The 23,656-nt window shown below is 45.6% G+C and overlaps 1 pseudogene across 1 annotated transcript in view; it reads right to left on the reverse strand.

Annotated features, from left to right (window-relative positions):
* Window positions 1-1,406: 1,406 nt before the first annotated feature.
* LOC311121654 (2-hydroxyacyl-CoA lyase 1-like) overlaps window positions 1,407-23,656 on the reverse strand; it is an 80,232-nt pseudogene continuing 57,982 nt past the window's right edge. The window contains exons 2-9 of the transcript in view: window positions 5,657-5,732; window positions 5,425-5,497; window positions 5,159-5,236; window positions 4,888-4,982; window positions 4,476-4,588; window positions 3,734-3,869; window positions 3,281-3,386; window positions 1,407-1,490 (exon numbers count right to left, since the gene is read on the reverse strand). The product of the transcript in view is annotated as a 2-hydroxyacyl-CoA lyase 1-like (transcript). The remainder of the gene's footprint in view (window positions 1,491-3,280; window positions 3,387-3,733; window positions 3,870-4,475; window positions 4,589-4,887; window positions 4,983-5,158; window positions 5,237-5,424; window positions 5,498-5,656; window positions 5,733-23,656) is intronic.

Below are 23,656 nucleotides of genomic sequence, written 5' to 3' on the forward strand. Positions count from 1 at the left end.
AAGACAGAGAACCCGACTCAGAGCCAATGCAACAGTGACACTAGCCTGGAGGTGACCTCGCCCAACTCATCAGGACCAATCAGAAGATCAGAACTACTAGATTCAACCTACTTCATTTTATTGTATAAAATGTCAGCACACAATGTTTAGGGGCTCTTCTGATAAACTCCCTACGAGTTTGACGAACGGGTCCGTGCACGCGATTCCAGATATCTTTACCTCTGAATAAACTGCCTTATATTATACAATTATCCACCTTGTCCAAAAGTCTCTACTTGGTCTCCGTTCTCCAGTAAACTTGTTTTATCAACAATAGTAAGGTTCAATGACACAGAAAGCAGTTCAATGTCGGGGTACAGAGTCGCTCTCTTACCAGGATCGCGGTCCGCTCTGACCAGGGTGAAGCCGGCCGGCTCCACCTCTCTGTCCGGGACTCTGTCATCAAGCCAAGTCTCCCAGCTGTATTGGGATTCCGCTGCCAGCAGCGTTTTCATTATTTAGTCCGTTCGTAGCGGGTATGTACACGATCAACAAGATCAGTCCAAAACCGAAGATCAGTCCAAAGCAGAATGTTTGCAGAATGTTTGTAAACTAAGTCTACAAATTAAAAACATAAAATAACGCCACACTGCAGGTCGCAACATAGACGCTGCTAGCCGCCATTGTCTTAGTTACGTTCAACGTTACGTCACGTATGACGAAAGCGCGTAAGTGCATGCCCACAGACACCCATAGAGAATGTATTGAAAGCTTTGAAATGTGAAAAAAATAGATTTTACATGACAGGCTATGAGAGACTTCTGGGCGATTTTCAACCTGACTGAAATCGCCCAAAAAACGGGCGGGGCCATTTGAAGCACGACTTTAGCCTGATTTGACATTTAGTGGCTGGCAGATCAGACGTGAACACTGATAACTGCTGTTGCCGTGATATAATTGATTAGAAAAAAAATCCCTTCCTTTTCCCGTTTGGCAGTGCGTCGCCCATATCGCCCTATTGAACAAGCCGTCCCTGCTTGACGCACAGCTGGTGCATCTGACAGTGAGCTTTGGTCCAGTGATTAGTGCTTCCACAGTCAGCGCACTCATGCTGACGTTTGTGGAACTGTTTACGGGGCCCTCTACATTTAACATGTTTAAGTCATTTAGCAGACGCTCTTATCCAGAGCGACTTACAGTTAGTGCATACGTAACTTTTTTTTTTCATACCCCCCGTGGGAATCGAACCCACAACCCTGGCGTTGCAAACACCATGCTCTACGAACTGAGCCGGCCATTCCCTCCACTACCCTAGGCGACGCTGGTCCAATTGTGCGCCGCCCCATGGGTCTCCCGGTCGCGGCCGGCTACGACAGAGCCTGGATTCAAACCAGGATCTCCAGTCCCCCAGGACTGTGTTGTGTTACCTGCTTGACAATAGTATTGATGTCCCCCAGGAGAGCAGCAGCAGGTTGCACGTTGTTCCCCATCTCCTCAGCACACAGATCAACCTTGACATTGACCTTGACATAAATAACGTATGTGGAACGTTACTACAACATACCAGCAACGACACGACAGGAAGAGCGCCGTGCGTGACATATGTAACAGCAGCTGGAGGAGTGGCCAAACCTCAAGCTAAACACAACAGAAATAACCAGGCACCACCACATAATGCTAAGGCTGACACACACACGTTCCCTTTTATAAACCGGGTGACTCGAGCCCTGAATGCTGATTGGCTGAAAGCTGTGGTATATCTGACCGTATAACATGGGTCACGTTGAGGGAGGAGGTCAGAGACCTGGCCGTGTTGTGCCAGGATAACAACCTCTCCCTCAACGTGACCAAGACAAAGGAGATGATTGTGGACTACAGGAAAAAAAAGAGGACTGAGCACGCCCCCATTCTCATCAACGGGGCTGTAGTGGAACAGGTTGAGAGCTTCAAGTTCCTTGGTGTCCACATCACCAACGAACTATCATGGTCCAAACACACCAAGACAGTCGTGAAGAGGGCACGACAAAGCCTATTCCCCCTCAGGAGATTGAAAAGATTTGGCATGGGTCCTCAGATCCTCAAAAAATTATACAGCTGCACCATCGAGAGCATCCTGACTGGTTGCATCACCGCCTGGTATGGCAACTGCTTGGCCTCCGACCGCAAGGCACTACAGAGGGTAGTGTGTACGGCCCAGTACATCACTGGGGCCAAGTTTCCTGCCATCCAGGACCTCTATACCAGGCGGTGTCAGAGGAAGGCCCTCAAAATTGTCAAAGACTCCAGCCACCCTAGTCATAGACTGTTCTCTCTGCTACCGCACGGCAAGCGGTACCGGAGTGCCAAGTCTAGGTCCAAAAGACTTCTCAACAGCTTCTACCCCCAAGCCTTAAGACTCCTGAACAGCTAATCATGGCTACCCGGACTATTTGCACTGCCCCCCCACCCCATCCTTTTACGCTGCTGCTACTCTGTTAATTATTTATGCATAGTCACTTTAACTCTACCCACATGTACATATTACTTCAACTACCTCAACTAGCCGGTGCCCCCGCACATTGACTCTGCACCGGTACCCCCCTGTATATATAGCCTCCCTACTGTTATTTTATTTTACTTCTGCTCTTTTTTTCTCAACACTTTTTTTGTTGTTGTTTTATTTTTACTTTTTTGTTTAAAATAAATGCACTGTTGGTTAAGGGCTGTAAGTAAGCATTTCACTGTAATGTCTGCACCTGTTGTATTACGGCGCATGTGGCCAATAAAATTTGATTTGATTTGATTTGAAATTTATTTTGACTGTTCGAATTACGTTGGTAACCAGTTTATAATAGCAATAAGGCACCTCTGGGGTTTGTGGTATAGGGCCAATATACCACGGCTAAGGGCTGTATCGTCGAGGCACTCTGCGTTGCATCGTGCTTAAGAACAGCCCCTAGACGTGGTATATTGGCCATATACCACACCCCCTCGGGCCTTATTGCTTAAATATAGATGTACTGTACAGCACTAAGACAGCCATGAAATTATTTGGAGAGACCACAAAGACTTATAGAGAAGCTATATAATTGATAGACTAAATCCAATAGACTGAGTCAAATACCTTTATACCTGGTTACAATGAAATGTAGTTCACTATGAAATGACCTGTGACTAGGGTTGCAAAATTACAGTTACTTTCCCCAAATTCCCAGAAATCCCTGTTGGAAGATTCCAGAAATCAGAACGGAATAAGCAGAAAATCTGGAATCCGAAAAAAAGAAGGAAAAAAAAGAAACCCTACTGGTGACCTTTGACCTAGCTGGATGACCTTTACTTGGGTGTCAAACCTGGGGGGAAGGCCAAAGTGCAGGATCCAGTTGAGTCTGGCACCAAGTAGGACCACAACATCAGACTGGAGCAGAGCTCTGCAGTCCCCACCAAGACCATAGAACCAGGAGGATAGGAAGAGGAGGAGGAGGAGGAAGAGAGGAGGAGGAGGATAGGAAGAGAGGAGGAGGAGGATAGGAAGAGAGGAGGAGGAGAGCAGGGACAAAACAAAATGTAATGAAAAGAGGCTAGTTATAGGAGTAGTGTAGTTGTTTGATTGACACCAGTTTACATTGACATGACCTGGCCAGGAGAGACTAGTTATAGATAGGGATTTCAGGAGTTTCGTGGTCCGTTCAAATGGTCAGGGAAATTCTTGGTCCTACTTATACAGTCAATGGTCTGTACATGAATATGATGCCAGCTGAGAGAAGGAGAGGCTGACCTGGAGCGGGCAGCAGCAACACAGTTGGGGTGATCGTCAGGCAGCACCCCTTTACCCATGGGGGTGGGCAGGAAGGGCAGGTCACACCCCTCCACCAGCTCCTTCAGAGCCCCCTCTGCTCTTCAATGGGCTGCACCTGCAGAGGGACACAGACAGAGGGCACTGCCACACGGATTTCAACAGACTTGTCTTCACAACTGGGATGCATTCAGCTGAGCAAAACGTTGTGCAACGTTCAGATAGAAATATAGCATGTAGAACGAACGTGCCTCTCAGACAGGTAGAATGAGAAATCATGTCAACAACATTTGTCGACTGAACGTGGCCCAGTTTTCAACTGAACCGTGGTACAGTGCTATATGTGTTACAGTGCGTCTCAGCTGGCTATTGATCTCTCTTGGACAGACGCACGTAACATAACTGGAAGTAGCGTCTGTCAACAGAATGGGATGTGACAACTTTGTTCCGGTACGCTGATTTTTCACCACTAATCATTTGGACAAATCCCGATTTCGCAGGTGCTCGCATCTTTTCAATTTCAGAACGGGAGGGGACATTTGGCCCATAAACTTGCCGGAAACTTGCAGAGAGTTTCCGTTTAGGGGGGTGGAGAGTTCGCAAGTGAAGTTAGTATCTTTCTCTTAACATCTCCCCAGACCTTATCCAAGTATCTGACGCAATTATGCAAGATTTTAGTTCTGTTTCCCCCAGATTATCTGGCTATTAAAAAAGCAATGCCTACCTTTGCCAATGATGAGTAAAGTCCGTTTGGCTCCTTTCAGGACCGCCAGTGCTTCTGTGATCACCATATGGTCAGCCATACTCACAGGAGGAGGTGGACTACAGGGCACCTCTCTGACAAAGGAAATAATAAATAATAGGTCAAACATTAAACATGTTACCTAGCAACTTTATTGCATATGTAAATAAACCATGAAGGTCTATCGAGGCTTATTGCTATTCTCTGATGAGAATATTTTGATATAGTGCTATATTTTCTAAGTAATTTAATTTCTGGTTCACTTCAGACGTTAAAAGGTATAACAAGATAAAATAAAAATGACTACGGTGATGTGAATTCAGAGGTATACATATTCAACAGTAACACATTAGTATACATTTTAAATGGATGAAAGACAGTGATGGCCACTAACCTGGCTCTGCTCCTGTCCAATTTAGCATTGACCATGTCCCCAGATATGTCTACGTATACAGCACCTGGACGTCCATACATGCTAGTGCGTGCTGCCTTAGACATACCAAACACCCTTAAATTCAGATCAATTAAGGCTGTGCTGTGCTCTTATGAAGCAGTTAAGGTACCTTGCTAAGCTGGAAAATTAGAGGTCAGAAAAAAGACAATTGCAGGTGATACCAAATGATATGAAGAGGACTACACAGAGGGAGTCAGAGTAGACTGTATACCTTCTCTACCACTGAGGAGATCATATCCAGACTGCTAGACCTAGCAGAGAACTTACTGTACAATCTGCATGCCTCCACCTGACAGAGAAAGAGGACCACAAATAACAAATTATTTCCTCTTTCAGCAATTAAACTGCTAGGGCCAGTTTCCCAGACAGAGATTCTCTATTGAGTTTGCTTTTTAGGCCATGACTAGGCTTAATCTGTGTCCTGGGAAACAACCCCCTAATGTTCAAATGTCATAAATATCATGGTTCAATCGGTACCTGTGGAAACTCTTGAAACGCCCCAGTGGTCTCTTGGTTTTGATCGGAGGAGCCTCCAATAACAATCACAGGCCTACAGAGAGAGAGGTATCACACAATGACATCAACTGACAATCTGAGATAGTTTGGAGTCCTCAGATCATTTTTTGCAGTGTGCGGATAGCATCCCTTCTTTTGAAAGGACCACTGAACATGAGTAGTAGGGTCTTCTGTTTGTGGAGTTCTAGCATACCAGCAGTTCATGTTAGCGTTGGCCATTCCACCAAGTGCATGGATGAGTCCCGGTCCAGACACAACCAGACACGCACCTGGACTGGAGAGGAACAGACAGACAGAGGGACAGACAGGAAGACAGGCAGACAGACACACAAAGGGTCAGACAGACAGGCAGACATAATTAGCAATGCAAAAAAGCTATGAAACTGACCCTCACACACTACACGCTCCTGTAGTCTATGTACGGGTAGTTAATATCACATGATTTGGGGAGAGCTGGTTTAGTAATAAAAAGGTGGCTTATGGCTTGTTCATTGCGCATTCCCACATACTTGATTCCTGAGGCTTGAGCTGCCTTAGCTACTTCAATGACTGGAACACCAACTATTCCAAACATATATTCTACATTCTGTAGAGAGTTACATGTAGATACAGTATATTTACCTTTTTTTAAACATTTTTAGTCATTTAGCAGACGCTCTTATCCAGAGCGATTTACAGTTAGTGAGTGCATACATTTTCATACTGAATTGTATATGAATTGTTACAATGTAGTTTAGATTTTCTTTGCATTGACACACACATTGGCATGCATCAACAAGGGTGTTAACATATACTATTCCACATAAACATCTAAATGTTTTTCTACAACAATATTAATAGTTAGCTATACCAGTGCAATGACCTATGGCACACTTTCACAACTCATAGTGTTACATTCTCACTGCCAAGGACATGATCAGCGACTAATATATTATTAGCAACACGGTTACACAGTATAACACTGTTTTATATATATTGCACACACTTCACCTGAGCTTTTAGTGCCTCTGCAATGAGCTGAGCCCCAGTCACATCTTCCATTATTATTGTCGAGAAATCTGTTCAAAGTGCAAACGCGGTTAGCAATGATTTCTTGGACTTGTTGTTCAGTAGCTTATAAATCGTGTTTAGATCTCTTGCAAATCATTAGTTTTGTCTGCTTTCCAGCATGCATTACATGAGTAGCTTTTTCTTCTTCAGTGGGGTTTATAGGCAGTTGGCATCCAACGTTATGGTGCATTACTGCCCCCTATTGTACAGAAGTGTGGACATGAGCCGTGCAATAGCAGTCATGAATATTTAATAAACTAGTAGCATTTTTCTTTTTTTATTGCAAGAAATACATAATAAGCCCTCATTATGTGTTTATAACTGCACTTTACTTAACACTTAACTCAGTTAAGTCATTATGAGTGTATGACAGTATGAAAAAAAAAATGTATGCACTCACTATCTGTAAGTCGCTCTGGATAAGAGCTTCTGCTAAATGACTAAAATGTAAAATGTAAATGACTTGAGTGTGTGCATTATAGATATAGGCTTCATAGAAAGTGTTACAAATGTTCTCCTGTCATCTTATAGGAGATCCATTCATGGATTTAGTTATGGCTTGAGAATGTGACTGGTCTACGGAGTTCTCCTTTATGTCTGTCTTTATATGTGACAACAACTTTTCTGTATTATGTGTATTTCCACAATCAATAATCATAAACGGTACTTCACTATGAATACTTTTGACTATGTGGTTTGAAGTACTTTACCGTTATCTTGCACATACATGAAGACTACTATAGACAGAAATCAATGCAGTAATGTTTTATTAAATAAAGGCTCTGATTAAAATATCATATTAATAAAATCAGGCATTTGGCTAATTATTCTTCCCAGAAGCTCCTGTGAATGGTTTGGAGATGGCTCTGGAGAGAGCGTGTAACACCCTGACTATGAGTGGGCGTTTACGGGACTGGGACTCCTGGGGAGCAGGGGCCGGTGTGGTTGTCAGGTCCTCCTTGGGTGGGGAAGTGGATGGAACCTCTGGAACCTCACACTCAGCATCTGTCATGAGAACATTTCATAATCAGAAAATGAATGTGTGTGTTTGTGTCTGTCCGTCTGTCCGTCTGCCTGTCCGTCTGTCTGCCTGTCTGCCTGTCTGTCCGTCTGCCTGTCTGTCCGTCTGTATGCCTGTCTGCCTGTCTGTCTGTCTGTCTGTCTGTCCGTCAGTCTGTCTGTCTGTCTGCCTGCCTGCCTGTCCGTCTGCCTGTCCGTCTGTCTGTCTGCCTGTTTGCCTGTCTTTTTGTCTGCCTGTATGTCTGTCTGCCCATCCGTCTGCCTGTCAGTCTGCCTGTCTGTCTGCATGTCTGTCCGTCGGTCTGCCTGTATCTGTTGTCACTGTTTTAACAAGCTTGTCATAGGGTGATACATCGATATGACATTATCGATGCTTATCACTTACCCTGTGAAATATGAGTCTCTCTGAGATGTTTGGTAGGCAGCGCATCCTGTTCAGGGTGTCTCTTCGGTTCCCCTTTTGTCTTGAACAGCTGTTGACAAAACACATCAGGACAACTGAGCCTGTGTAAAATACAGAGTGTGCATCCTAAAAGGCACCCTATTCGCTACGTAAGGCACTACTTTTGACAAGGGCCCAGAGAGCTCTGGTAAAAAGTCGTGCACTATATAGGGAATAGGGTGCCATTTGGGACTCTCCCATGTGTATTAGGATTGCATTACAGCGTCCTCACTCAACCTCCTAAAGACAATGACAACAGTTTTGTTCTAATGCTGAGAGACAATAGGGGTGTAGTGAATCTGTAGGGTAAATTTCAGCCCTGCCTTACAGAGGTAATCTCAAAACACAGAGCACCCTACCTTAATCATGATCTTTGGAAACTTATGCATTTTCGGTAGGAAACGCCACTTCCTGTTCTTCTTAGTCTCTTCCCCTCTGGCAGAGGGAAGACGGGCCATGCCGTCAGCCTTTACATCAGCCGGGCTAAGGCTCCTGGCAGGGAATTCCTCAGTAGCATTAAGGTCAGCTACAACACCATGAGTGATGTCACTTGTGGCATTGCTGGTGTCTGAGTGAGAAGAGCACGCTAGTGTGACCGACCTGTGTACAATAACTGGGAGAAGAGGACGCAGCCATTGAAGTCAGTCACTGCATCCCAAATGGCATTCTCTTCACTTTATAGTGCACTACTTTTGACCAGGGCCCATAGGGTCTGGTCAAAAGTAGTGCACTAAATATGGAAGAAGGTGCCATTTTGGACACAACCAGTGAATTTCACATCATAAAACGCAATGTATTGAGCATCATGTTACAATTAAGTCCTATGCAGATGAAAATAGGTACTTTCACTTACCATCCTCCATTGTAGACTTGGACACATAAGTCAGGCTGTCCATCACCACGTCTGTCATCAACTTGATGACCTGATCCAAAACCATTTCAGCCGATGGTGGCATAGGCCTTCCCATACACTGCCCCAGGAGTCTCCTAACAGAAGTCTGGGCAAAGTTGTAAATGAGCTCTGAGGCATCGTCCTTTGACAGCTTCCTCAGGGCTGGTTTAGGCAGCGCTGGTTGAGAGAGGCTTCTGTGGCCAACCATGGATTGAAGCTGGCGGTTTATGGTTATCTCCTGAATGAGACCATGGACCTTTGCGATCAGGTTGCCAGATGCACCTTGAAGGGCTTCAACTGACAGGAGCCTATCCAGATGTTCTTCTGCTGAAGTCATCTCTGGGTCGTCCGTCTTCAATGTGTCCATTATAGTTTTCACTATGATATTGGTGTCAGATATGTTTATTTCTTGTTGGCTCACAAGCGTTGACCGTGAACCTGTCTCGTCCATTGCGATAGAGGTATGGGATTCTGTCCTTGTGATTTTATCGGCAGCGCTCATGTCAGGCAACTGGTCAAGGCTCTCCAGTACAGAGTCTAACATGTTAGTGGCTATCAGACACTCCTCACTTGCAATCTGCCCAACAGATGAACTCTCAGAGTTGGCCACTCTACACTTGATCACATTTAGGATCAAGCTGAGCGTCTTCTTTGCAGTTTTGCTAAAGCCTTCTTGGCTGACTGCCACTGTTACGTCTTTTAGAGCCACAAGAGGTTTGCAACTTTCACTCAATCCACTGCCGTGGAGAGGAGAGGCTCTCTTCAAACTGTTGTTGCTCACAACTGACATACTCCTGGTGGGCAGAGTGACATCCTCACTGCATGTGTCAATTATATGGTGGTCTGTTGAAGAGCCACTCGAAGACACAAGGGCTTTAGACCTTTTAGCCAAACAGACTTTTGACAAAGGCTTCTCACTTCTCACAGACGGAGGGCGGCTCCTGTCCTCAACAAGAGCAGTGTCAGCGGACTTAGAATGTCTGAGTGTCTCCACAGGGGCGGAGTCCAGCACATATTTGGCTGTGGTGACTGACACTGGTGGAAAATAGAAAAAGATGTTCAGTCTATCCTTTACTCTGTGGTACATGGTTTGAGCAGCATCCAATAAGTTGTCAAAGACAACTCTGGGTTTGAGCTGGAACTCCAGCTTTTTCTCTCCTAGTGGGAAGGAGTCTGCGTCGTCCACAGTGTACTGGGATACACTTTCAAGGTCTTGCATGATAATATTTACTATATCTTCGGCTGTAGAAACTGCATGGTGTGAGAAGGTGGTGCTAGGCATGCTCTGTAGCAAAGAATGGCTGGCTTTGCTAGCAGCTCTGAGAATGGTCTCACTCACAATGTGTTTGGCCTTAGCTCGGAACTCAGCACTGTGAAAGCTCTGGATGGAAATGTTAGAGGTTCTGCTGGCTGCACTAAGAGATCGCGTGAGTGTGGCAATCTCGGCTGATGTCACATCACTCGAAATGGTGAGGTCCTCCAATTTCGAAATTATCGAGTCCAACTTCTGGTTGAAGTCGAAGGATGAATTTGACGTGCTCTCCCCAACGGAAGCGGAGCAGTCTTCCTTTGAAGTGTCCACCCTCAGCACCGAGATCACCTGTTTGATTACCCCTTTAGTGCAGGTGTCGAGGGTGAGCTGGTAGGCTGAGGCTGGGGACTTAGAAGGGTCTTACTGTCTGTCTTCTGTACAGGAGACACTGCCAAAGTGGCCTCAGTTACAGGAGATTCCTGCACAGTGGCCTCAGTTACAAGTAGTCCAGTTGCAGAAAGCTCGATTTGCACAGGAGTATTTTTTCCCTCAGTGAGATGGTGGGAGGTGAACAGCTTCCTTAGTTTGTCCAGGGTTTTGGTATAAATCTTCTGGGAACCTGAACTCACTTCCACCCAGAACATTTTGCGACCTGATTTCGTACGCATGGAGGCCTTATTGACCTCAGATACCTCATGCAGGTCGGAAATAATTCCACCAAAGAGATCAGAGGATGCCTCCTCAATATTCTCTGAGGAAACATGGACAGATAGGATTTCCGACAGTTTCCCACAAGTGTCGGTTTTATCCAGCGCAGCAGTATATGTCACAGCTGCATCCTGAATGACCTGAGTGATGCATTGCTCAGCTTTGACAATATACTCCTCCACTGGTTGACCATGGAGGATGTCAACTTTATCAGCAGGGAGCTCCTTCTGAATACTCACATTCTCCTCTGATGGGCATGGGTTGTTGAAGATAATGCTCTCAGTGACCATCTTAGAGGAGGCGAGAGATGAGTCGAGAAGCAGAGATCTGTATATTGTCGAGGTGGACATCTCTGGGTGCTTTATCACAGCAGCCTCCTCCAAAATGGCCGACGGGCCCTGGAGGATGTCAGAGATATCCATGTCCTCAATGGTCTCTACCAGAGACGATAGTAGGTCTCTGGCTGCCAGGTTGGTAGGTCTCTGGTTCTCAAGCTCTGTTTTGATTGCTTGACAGGCAGTTGCCAGAGCAACAACAGAGCGAGAACACAACTGCTTCAAGGTGGAGTCAGAAAAAGATGATGACAGATCTGTCATGGACATGGTGGAGAGTTGACTCTCAGAGACAAATGGGCTGAGTTTGACAGACACCTGTCTGACCAAGTCCCCAGCAAGAGCTCTCATATCTATTGCTCCACTAGCTGAGTTGTGGGAGCAGGCACTCTGTGGCCTTGACCGGTTCCTGTTATCCAAAAATCCTGTTATCCAAAAAACCTCAAGTACAAGATCCACAACATCGGATGACACTTCTGTCACTCTGTTGTCGGACAGAAATGTACTTGGATGAATGGTGCCTGCATTCACAGTCCAGTCGCAAATGGAGTTGTTGGACTGACTCTGGACTAGTGGAACTAGACAGGTTTCACTTGGACCTTGGCCAAAGAGCTCTGCCATTTTGAGCAGAACTGATCTTAAGACCTTTGACTTGGAAATGTTCAGCAGTGGGTCGTTGTTGGACAGTCTGGTGGATGGTCTGCTAGCCGATCTGTGAACCACTAGGCTTTGTATTTCTGCCGAAATGGCAGTTAGAAAATAGGTCAAGGGGCTGGACGCTCTCCCCTCATTTCCTCCGTTGGCTTTAGCCTTGATGATGCTATCTATGATGATGACTATGACCTGTCCAGCCAGAGGACCCAAGATGGCCTCAAGCTCCCTCTCTAACTCAAGGGGAGACTTGTGGCCGAGCGCAATATGCTCTATGGCATGGGAATACATCTTAGAAGTCGCCATGCTTAGCATCTCTTGGGCAAACTGTTGACTTGCTGAGATACTTCCAGTCAGCAGAACTAGAGTTCCCTGACTGACACTTCGCATTAGCTCAGCCAATCTGGAGTTGAGAAGGTTTATAACCAACTCGACAATACCCATCATAAACTTGCCGTCCGTTGACATTTTGCTAGGTCTGTATTTCTCCTGTCTACTCCGTTTGGGCAGCGGTACGATGTCACCCTGCGACTGGCCGCTCTGGACCATGTCGAAGACAGAGTCCTCAGAGATGCCAAACACAGATCTCAGTGGTGCTGAGTGTTGTCTGTGTCTCATCTCTCTATCGCCACCCTCAGGTGAGGAGACATATCGCTCTTCGTTCTCACTTAGCAAAGAGGTCATGGACCTGCAGAATGCACAACATAAATGAATAGTATATGGTAACAAAATAAAAAATATGATCCAAGAATTTGGGACACAAACTCAACCTTGTTATTATTATTCAAAGGAAGCATTGTGAACCATCTCAAACCACACTCAGAGCAAACATTAACCTTCAGAGTAAACGTTTTAGAGTGGTTGTGTAGTATCTAAGTAGTATTTCTCACTAAGTGGATCTGGAATGGATATTTGTACCTATAACAGGAAATACCTGCAAAAAGAGGAGGGGATAGAGCTAGGTATCTGTGAGAGGAGGGGTTAGGGCTAGATACCTGTGAGAGGAGGGGATAGGGCTAGGTACCTGTGAGAGGAGGGGATAGGGCTAGGTACCTGTGAGAGGAGGGGATAGGGCTAGGTACCTGTGAGAGGCGTGGATAGGGGTAGGTACCTGTGAGAGGAGGGGATAGGGCTAGGTACCTGTGAAAGGAGGGGATAGGGCTAGGTACCTTTGAGAGGCGTGGATAGGGGTAGGTACCTGTGAGAGGAGGGGATAGGGGTAGGTACCTGTGAGAGGAGAGGATAGGGCTAGGTACCTTTGAGAGGAGGGGATAGGGCTAGGTACCTGTGAGAGGAGAGGATAGGGCTAGGTACCTTTGAGAGGAGGGGATAGGGCTAGGTACCTGTGAGAGGCATGGATAGGGCTAGGTACCTGTTAGAGGCATGGATAGGGCTAGGTACCTGTGAGAGGCATGGATAAGGCTAGGTACCTGTGAGAGGCGTGGATAGGGCTAGGTACCTGTGAGAGGAGGTGATAGGGCTAGGTACCTGTTAGAGGCATGGATAGGGCTAGGTACCTGTGAGAGGAGGGGATAGGGCTAGGTACCTGTGAGAGGAGGGGATAGGGCTAGGTACCTGTGAGAGGCGTGGATAGGGGTAGGTACCTGTGAGAGGAGGGGATAGGGCTAGGTACCTGTGAGAGGCGTGGATAGGGGTAGGTACCTGTGAGAGGAGGGGATAGGGGTAGGTACCTGTGAGAGGAGGGGATAGGGCTAGGTACCTGTGAGAGGAGGGGATAGGGCTAGGTACCTGTGAGAGGAGGGGATAGGGCTAGGTACCTGTGAGAGGCGTGGATAGGGGTAGGTACCTGTGAGAGGAGGGGATAGGGCTAGGTACCTGTGAAAGGAGGGGATAGGGCTAGGTACCTTTGAGAGGCGTGGATAGGGGTAGGTACCTGTGAGAGGAGGGGATAGGGCTAGGTACCTTTGAGAGGCGTGGATAGGGGTAGGTACCTGTGAGAGGAGGGGATAGGGGTAGGTACCTTTGAGAGGAGGGGATAGGGCTAGGTACCTGTGCGAGGAGAGGATAGGGCTAGGTACCTTTGAGAGGCGTGGATAGGGGTAGGTACCTGTGAGAGGAGGGGATAGGGGTAGGTACCTTTGAGAGGAGGGGATAGGGCTAGGTACCTGTGCGAGGAGAGGATAGGGCTAGGTACCTTTGAGAGGAGCGGATAGGGCTAGGTACCTGTGAGAGGCATGGATAGGGCTAGGTACCTGTTAGAGGCATGGATAGGGCTAGGTACCTGTGAGAGGCGTGGATAAGGCTAGGTACCTGTGAGATGCGTGGATAGGGCTAGGTACCTGTGAGAGGAGGGGATAGGGCTAGGTACCTGTGAGAGGAGGGGAAAGGCGTGGGAGTGCGTGTGCTGCAGGCAGTTCTTGCGCTGGTGCACCTGCTGGGTCCTCCATTACAGCTGAATCTGACGCTGCGGCCAAGAGAGGTCACCTCTCCTGCCTCATTACTTCCTGATCCAGAAGAGCTTGGCGAATCAGAGAGCTCTATCTGCATGGTGAGGTCAAGGGCGGGAACAACCACAGTGGATGTAGACTCCATCACCCATGCTACAATATCCATGCACTTGGCACTAAACTCATGTCTGCTCATCTGCAATGTTAAAAGACCATACAGAGTTAGTTTGTTAAAGGGGCTGCACTGATATAAAATGTAGAACCATTTACTCAAGCTAGTCAATTAAAGCAGTGGTTCAGGATTAAAGGTCCTGCAGGATTTCCACAAATGAATGTTTGGTCCATTTTACCAACATTAACTACTTTAGAGGTGACTATAACTCACCCCGGCACGCATATTCTCACTCAGCAGATTCCAATGGCTGAAAAGTAAATAAATGCAAGTACACAATGAACTACATGACATTACCTCTATTATCTTAGACTATGTTATGGATGGACATTACCTCTATTATTTTAGATTACGTTATGGATGGACATTACCTCTATGATTTTAGATTACGTTATGGATGGACATTACCTCTATTATTTTAGATTATGTTATGGATGGACATTACCTCTATTATTTTAGATTACGTTATGGATGGACATTACCTCTATTATTTTAGATTACGTTATGGATGGACATTACCTCTATTATCTTAGATTACGTTATGGATGGACATTACCTCTATTATCTTAGACTACGTTATGGATGGACCTCTATGGAACTAGGCCACACCCAGACATCCCTGATTGGTTATTTGGTCCGTTGAGTCCTTTGTATTGGCCCGAGACTATGGGAGACTCTCAATCTCCTCGCCTCCTTCTCAAAACCCATTGGATGAGAAGGTCAGAAGGGCGGGACCTCTGGCTTTCTCATCCAATGGGTTTTGAGAAGAGAGGACACGAGGAGTATGCAATTGAGATAGGGAACATATCTAGGGGATGCATGGGGAAGCCAAAGAGCAACTTACTCGTCCTTCATGTCCTGCACAAAGGTGTGTAGGTCTGGGTAGCTTCTCTTTCCCCTGCTGAGGGTGAGGCTGGTCTGGGAAGTTTCATCCTTGTGGGTCACGGTAGTGAAGGTCACCACTGCAGCCTGATGGCGACAACAGAAAGCAGAGTTAGGCTGTAATTCAATTTTGCGTCATTAAAACACAAAATATCTCAATGAAATGTCATACATGTAATAGAAAAATACATCAAATACATCAACTTGTCCGAGAGAGATTTACATGGTTACAAAAACGTCACGCCACTTTTTTCCAAGATGGCGAAGTAGTGCAGTCCTATTTCTGTCGTGTGTCTGTAAATAGCCTGTAAATACCCTGTTTTTTGTATTTTTCGTACATATTTCCCTATCAGACTTTTCATCCTTCTACAAAATATACTTTCCTGCAACCCGCCTCACTCAATGTGGAACGGATTCTATTATCGACTTACCTTTATCTAGAATCTAGAATCTCCAGTTGAAACTAGCTAGCCAGCTAACTAGCTACTTGCTATTAGCCACAGCTAGCGGTGTTTCACCCAGAACATTGGATTTTTTTCCGCGGGATTAATTTTAATCACTGGACATTGATCACCGGATATTCGGCCAGTCTGCACAGCGCGTTATCGACCCAGAACATATCAGTTTTTCCGCCGGAATCACTGAATCACTGGACCTTTAACTCCGGATTCATCGCTACCAGCTAGCTACCACCAGCCAGCTACAACAAAACGGACGCTGTGGTCTGGCTAATCATCCTGAGCTAGGCCCATCGCCCATCTCCCGGCTATCTACCTCTCTGTCAACCGGACGGGACCACCTAGTGTTGACACGGAGCCCCGCCGATCCTACACGACTGGTCTGCCGACGAAATCGTCTGATGTGGTTACGACGTTAACCACGAAGATTCCATCCATCTGCTAGCCCTGGCCCGCTAGCACACGCTAGCCGTGGCCTCTTACTAGTGCTTCACCACCGGACCTTATGATAACTCAGATATACAGCTGATATCTGCTGGACTGTTCCTTTTTACGGTACTACATCCTGTTTATGTTTAGCCTCAGCCCAAACATGGTTAGTTTATTGTTGTTTCGGTTATTTCTAATTGTACTATATCACTGTAGACCCCCCAGCCTAGCTAAACCTGCCTTAGATAGCTCCTTTGCACCTTCCCCTATACACGCGGAGACCGACTCAATTGATGACTCCAGCGATGCTATCTCTTTCATTGTTACCCAACGCTTAGGTTTACCTCCACTTTACTCATATCCTTCCATATCCTTGTCTGTACATAATGCCCTGAATCTTTTCTATAACACCCGGAAATCTGCCCCCTTTATTCTATGTACCCAACGCACTAGAAGACCAGTTCTTAAAGCCTTTAGCCGTATCCTTATTCTAGTCCTCCTCTGTTCCTCTGGTGATGTAGAGGCTAACCCAGGCCCTGCAGCCCTCAGTATCACTCCTACTCCCCAGGCGCTATCATTTGATGACTTCTGTAATCGCAAAAGTCTTGGTTTCTTGCACATAAATATCAGAAGTCTACTTCCTAAGTTTGAGTTATTCACTGCGTTAGCACACTCTGCCAGCCCTCATGTTCTAGCAGTGTCTGAATCCTGGCTCAGGAAGGCCACCAAAAATTCTGAAATGTCCATCCCCAACTATAACATTTTCCGTCTAGATAGAACTGCCAAAGGGGGTGGAGTTGCAATCTACTGTAGAGATAGCCTGCAGAGCTCTATCATACTATCCAGGTCTGTGCCCAAACAGTTTGAGCTTCTACTTCTAAAAATCCACCTTTCCAGAAATAAGTCTCTCACTGTTTCCGCTTGCTACAGACCCCCCTCAGCCCCCAGCTGTGCCCTGGACACCATATGTGAATTGATTGCCCCCCATTTATCCTCAGAGTTTGTACTGCTTGGTGACCTAAATTGGGATATGCTTAATACCCCAGCCATCCTACAATCCAAGCTAGATGCCCTCAACCTCACGCAAATTATCAACGAACCTACCAGGTACAACCCTAAATCCGTAAACATGGGTACCCTCATAGATATCATCCTGACTAACATACCCTCTAAATACACCTCAGCTGTCTTCAACCAGGATCTCAGCGATCACTGCCTTATTGCCTGCGTCCGTAACGGGTCCGCGGTCAAACGGCCACCCCTCATCACTGTCAAACGCTCCCTAAAACACTTTAGCGAGGAGGCCTTCCTAATTGACCTGGCCCAGGTATCCTGGATGGATATAGATCTCATTCCGTCAGTAGAGGATGCCTGGTTGTTCCTTAAAAGTAATTTCCTCTCAATCTTAAATAAACATGCCCCATTCAAAAAATACAGAACTAAGAACCGATATAGCCCCTGGTTCTCCTCAGACTTGACTGCCCTTGACCAGCACAAAAACATCCTGTGGCGTACAGCATTAGCATCAAATAGCCCCCGCGATATGCAACTTTTCAGGGAAGTTAGGAACCAATATACACAAGCAGTCAGGAAAGCAAAGGCTAACTTTTTCAAACAGAAATTTGCATCCTGTAGCACTAACTCCAAAAAGTTTTGGGACACTGTAAAGTCCATGGAGAATAAGAGCACTTCCTCCCAGCTGCCCACTGCACTGAGGCTAGGAAACACTATCACCACCGATAAATCTACAATAATCGAGAATTTCAACAAGCATTTTGCTACAGCTGGCCATGCTTTCCATCTGGCTACCACTAACCCGGCCACCAACTCTGCACCCTCTGCTGCAACTTGCCCATGCCCCCCCCGCTTCTCCTTCACACAAATTCAGACAGCTGATGTTTTGAAAGCGCTGCAAAATCTGGACCCCTACAAATCAGCTGGGCTAGACAATCTGGACCCTTTCTTTCTAAAACTAGCCGCCGAAATTGTCGCAACCCCTATTACTAGTCTGTTCAACCTCTCTTTCATAACGTCTGAGATCCCCAGAGATTGGAAAGCTGCCGCGGTCATCCCCCTCTTCAAAGGGGGTGACACTCTAGATCCAAACTGCTACAGACCTATATCCATCCTGCCCTGCCTTTCGAAAGTATTCGAAAGCCAAGTTAACAAACAGATCATCGACCATTTCGAATACCACCGTACCTTCTCCGCTATGCAATCCGGTTTCCGAGCTGGTCACGGGTGCACGTCAGCCACGCTCAAGGTCCTAAACGATATTATAACCGCGATTGATAATAGACAGTACTGTGCAGCCGTCTTCATCGACCTGGCCAAGGCTTTCGACTCTGTCAACCACCGCATTCTTATTGGCAGACTAAATAGCCTTGGTTTCTCAAATGACTGCCTCGCCTGGTTCACCAACTACTTCTCAGATAGAGTTCAGTGTGTCAAATCGGAGGGCCTGTTGTCTGGACCTATGGCAGTCTCTATGGGGGTGCCACAGGGTTAAATTCTTGGGCCGACACTTTTCTCCGTGTATATCAAGGATGTCGCTCTTGCTGCTGGTGACTCTCAGATCCACCTCTACGCAGACGACACCATTTTGTATACATCTGGCCCTTCATTGGACACTGTGTTAACAAACCTCCAAACGAGCTTCAATGCCATACAACAATCCTTCAGTAGCCTTCAACTGCTCTTAAACACTAGTAAAACTAAATGCATGCTTTTCAATCGAACGCTGCTAGCACCCGCCCACCCAACTAGAATCACCACTCTCGACGGGTCTGACCTAGAGTATGTGGACAACTACAAATATCTAGGTGTCTGGTTAGACTGTAAACTCAACTTCCAGACTCACATAAAGAATCTCCAATCCAAAGTTAAATCTAGAATCGGCTTCCTATTTCGCAACAAAGCCTCCTTCACTCATGCTGCCAAACATGCCCTCGTAAAACTGACTATCCTACCGATCCTTGACTTCGGCGATGTCATTTACAAAATAGCCTCCAACACTCTACTCAGCAAACTGGATGTAGTCTATCACAGTGCCATCCGTTTTGTCTCCAAAGCCCCATACACTACCCACCACTGTGACCTGTACGCTCTTGTTGGCTGGTCCTCACTACATGTTCGTCGTCAAACCCACTGGCTCCAGGCCATCTATAAATCACTGCTAGGCAAATCCCCGCCTTATCTTAGCTCATTGGTCACCATAGCAGCACCCACCCGTAGTCTGCGCTCCAGCAGGTATATCTCACTGGTCATTCCCAAAGCCAACACCTCCTTTGGCCGCCATTCCTTCCAGTTCTCTGCTGCCAATGACTGGAACGAATTGCAAAAATCTCTGAAGCTGGAGACTCTTATCTCCCTCAATAACTTTAAGCATCAGTTGTCAGAGCACCTTACCGATCACTGCACCTGTACACAGCCCATCTGAAATTAGCCCACCCAACTACCTCATCCCTATATTGTTATTTATTTTGCTCTTTTGCACCCCAGTATCTCTATTTGCACATAATCTCTTGCACATCTAGCATTCCAGTGTTAATACTATTGTAATTATTCTGCACTATAGCCTATTTATTGCCTTACCTCCATAACTTGCTACATTTGCACACACTGTATATATATTTTCTGTTGTATTTCTGACTTTATGTTTTTTTACCCCATATGTAACTCTGTGTTGTTTTTATTGCACTACTTTGCTTTATCTTGGCCAGGTCGCAGTTGTAAATGAGAACCTGTTCTCAACTGGCTTACCTGGTTAAATAAAGGTTAAATAAATAAAAATAAAATAAAAATAAAAGCCTACACGAAATACAGCCCTTATTTTATGTGTTTCTAAAATCGCCTATGGGAAAAATTAATGGTGGAAAAACGATTGGAACCATTTCCCTGTTTGACCGCTAGGTTTTATGGGTATTATCACACCTCCACTGTAACACTCTATAGAGGGGTTGGTTGTTTAGCAACAAAACTGGCATGCAACTATGGGGCAAAATAGACAGGGTTTGACTTAGACAACATGTAAACTATATTTAGTCTCTAAATGTTTAATGCAAACATAAATACATTTGAACAATGAACTCGTCTCAAATACATTGTTACAGTTGTTGTTGGTTAGCTAGGTAGCGAATTTTAGTCATTGCATAGACATGATATCAGTCAAAACACCTCAAAACAAGACATGGTATCAATAACACCATACAACGAGCTGAAACATGCCATAGAGCTACGATTCCCCACATGGCAGCTTGTTGTTAGCTGAGGTACAGAATCATAACAAGATACACGACTTCCGGCCATCGATGCGCGAGCATCATTTTCGTGACGTCAGCCAACCCTTCTATGGCTCCTGGTCAAAAGTAGTACACTAGCCTACATAGGGAATAGGGTGCCATTTTGGACGAATTTATGAAGGTGCTGTCATAACCTTTGACCCCCATTTGACCCTACTGTACCTTTAGCCAACTCTCATGACTCCCCGGCCATATACTTTCTAGTTTGATATTACAGCATGAATAGCACATTATTTCATTTGTTAAACAATATTTAATCCACAGTAATTAATATAATTGAAGATTTAAAAATAAATAACATGTCTACCTTGAACTCTTTATTCTCCATCTCCTTGCAAAATCAGCACATTTCCTTGCCAAAATGAACGCGCATCCAGAGCGAAAACAAACGCAATCCTCCAGCACTAGGGAGGATTAGACTGAACTGCTCCAGCGGTTTTTGATCAGTTTCAACATTTATCAGTGATGACGTAACAATGACCTGTACAGATTTGACGCACTTTCGATCTCGTGCTGATGCAACACTCTGTGTTGTTGAAAGCTCATGTATGGAAATCCTGCGAGTTGTAAACAAATGTAGGCTATTGTTGCCCTTAAAACTGTAATGTTGAGGACGCCATGAAAAATAAAATACATAACCCACACCGTTAGGCCAAGGTACATGCAATATTCATCACTTTGCCAATAGACTTCTTGTTCCTTGTTGTATGTAGCCTTTCTTTTGGGATTAGCACCACTGTCACCTAGAAATTGATACTGCGGTTGTCACATAAAACAGATAACCCATAGTTCATTATTAAATAACATAACTCATTTCTTTATTTTATTACTCATAAAATATACAGCAATCTTCAGATACTGAAAGAATTCATGGGAGTTTCGAATTCAGTCACTATTTCATATGTACATGCTAGTTTCATCCTTTTAAAGAAAAAAAAGGACACGAAAAAACCTGTGAACCTCCTGATCCTGATTTGACGAACATAGCATATGTATTGTACATATTTCCAGTTAAAATTATTTTCAAAAAGAGACAAAAACGGGGGTTTGAACAAGCAATCACATAAAAGGATTGAGTGGTTTCATTTTTTTGAAGAAGTTAAGCAAGCAAAACCTGTCAAAATACATTGATTATAAGACCAAGACAAATAATATATATATATTTTTTTCAACAGAAGAAAATCTAAATGCTGCTGTCCTACCATTGGTTTACAGTGTTTCTCCTCTCCAAGGGAGGCATGTTTTCCCCCTCGTATGCCTCGGAATAGTATCAGTGCTTTTCACAAACGTTGTAGTACTTAGTGTGCATCATTGTTTTCGCTCATACAGCTGCCCCTACTCTCCTAACCTCCCCTCAGTAACTAAAGAAGGCACAAAATGATGACATAAATATCACAAGAAAGAATACATGAATTAATAATTTACTTTCTAAAATATTTTCTAGAGGGCAAAGGACAGGTAGGTTTAATAACGCAAATGTAAAAAGTCCTGTCGCTCACATACAAATGCAAAATCTAAATGGCACCCTATTCTTTATAGAGTACACTACTTTTGACCAGAACCCTATGGCCCTGGTCAAAAGTAGTGTACTATAAAGGGAATAGGGTGCCATTGGGGATGGAAATTCTTTGAAATTACTCATGAGAGCAAATACTACGATTCTTTGGTTCCCACAGAGGGTCAGGAGCTTAAGACATGAATGATTTTATTAAAATGTTTGTTCATAAAAAATAAATGATTTCCCCTCCTCCCACATGGATTACAGACAAGAGGCTAGGTGCGTTCTGACTGTCTTAGTGTGCGGATAAACATGACCATCACTCTCATAAAACTTAAATGAAACATCACTCCTTATGTTTTTTCTCAGGCCAAAACGCTCAATCCCATTTCTACTGTCAAAACAGGTTTTGAAAAGGCTTCTTCCACATCTTTTGGTCCATGTCTGTTTTTCACTCAGTGAAGTGCTACTATCCCCTTGGACTACAGGTTATTGCCGTCATAAGGTGTCCGTCTGTCTGTTGGCTGGACAGTTTCTACCGTTTAGGACCTTTGTGGGTAAAGGTAAAGGTGGGGTATAGCAGCAGCAGTTCCTCTGAAGTCCAGTATCTGCTGGAAGGACACCTGGTGGTATGAGAGGATGAGTGTGGCCAGCCAGCCTGTTGTGCCTCCCCCTCTCCCTCCCTCCCTCCCTCCATTTCTCTCTCTCCAACTGCGGGACTCTTAAGGCTCCTGTGCGGACTGTCTCGGCTCGTGCCCTCCCAAAGCTGGCTGTGGTGATTTAAGACACGGTGTGTATGTGTGGATTTGTTTGTGGCCTCTGCCCCACTTCACTGTCCATCCGCCTGCCCTTGGCTCCTCTCCTGGGCAGCGACCACCACCCCCCTCAGTATGTCTTTGAGTCTGAGTCGTTGAGTTCCTCATCCTTGTAGAAGCCTCCATCGTGGTCGCGGTGGCCGATGTTGTTGAAGCTGCAGTAGGAGCTGTGCTCGCTGCGCAGCACGGGCAGGCTGTCGAAGGTCACACTCTTGGAGGGGCTGGTGGTGTAGTGGTTAATGGCACTGAAGGACAGGCTGGGCGCCGGGTTGCAGGGGGACACGGGCATCATGGTGGCCAGGATCAGCGCCAGGCAGTCCGCCACGTCTTTGTTGGGGGCGCAGGCCAAGGCAGGCGTGTAACCTGAGGGGTTCAAACAGAACAGCAGAGGGTCACTTCAGGAGCATCACCGTTTACTATAACACTTTTGGTGAAAAACATGAAATAACACCAGGCTAGGAGATACAAAGTTAAGACAATAACCAAGCAGTGGACTAGAGAGAAACATTTGTGGACACATTGAGAAGAGAAGTACAGAAGAAAACGGTGTTAGCGTTATGGATCTTACCATTCTCATCGACTGCGAGCACACTAGTAGCTCCTGAACCACCACCGTCAGACCATTTCTGGCTGCAACGTGTAACGGCCTGAGGAGAAAGTACCGTCAGATTAGCCAGCAGCAAATGAGGATACCTCCCAAATGCCAGACTATTCCCTATATAGTGCACTTCTTCTAATTCTTCTGGCCCAATTAATACAGCTGAACCATACGTACGTCTGTAAGGCTGCGTTAGTCGAGTTGATGAGGTTCCTGTCTGTAATCTTCTCCAATATCAACAAAGCACTGGTTTCATGCCCCTTTAAAAACCAGAGTCAAACATGT

The sequence above is a fragment of the Coregonus lavaretus genome (genome assembly GCF_964263955.1).
Source record: "Coregonus lavaretus genome assembly, contig: HAP1_SCAFFOLD_1229, whole genome shotgun sequence".
Classification (NCBI taxonomy): domain Eukaryota; kingdom Metazoa; phylum Chordata; class Actinopteri; order Salmoniformes; family Salmonidae; genus Coregonus; species Coregonus lavaretus.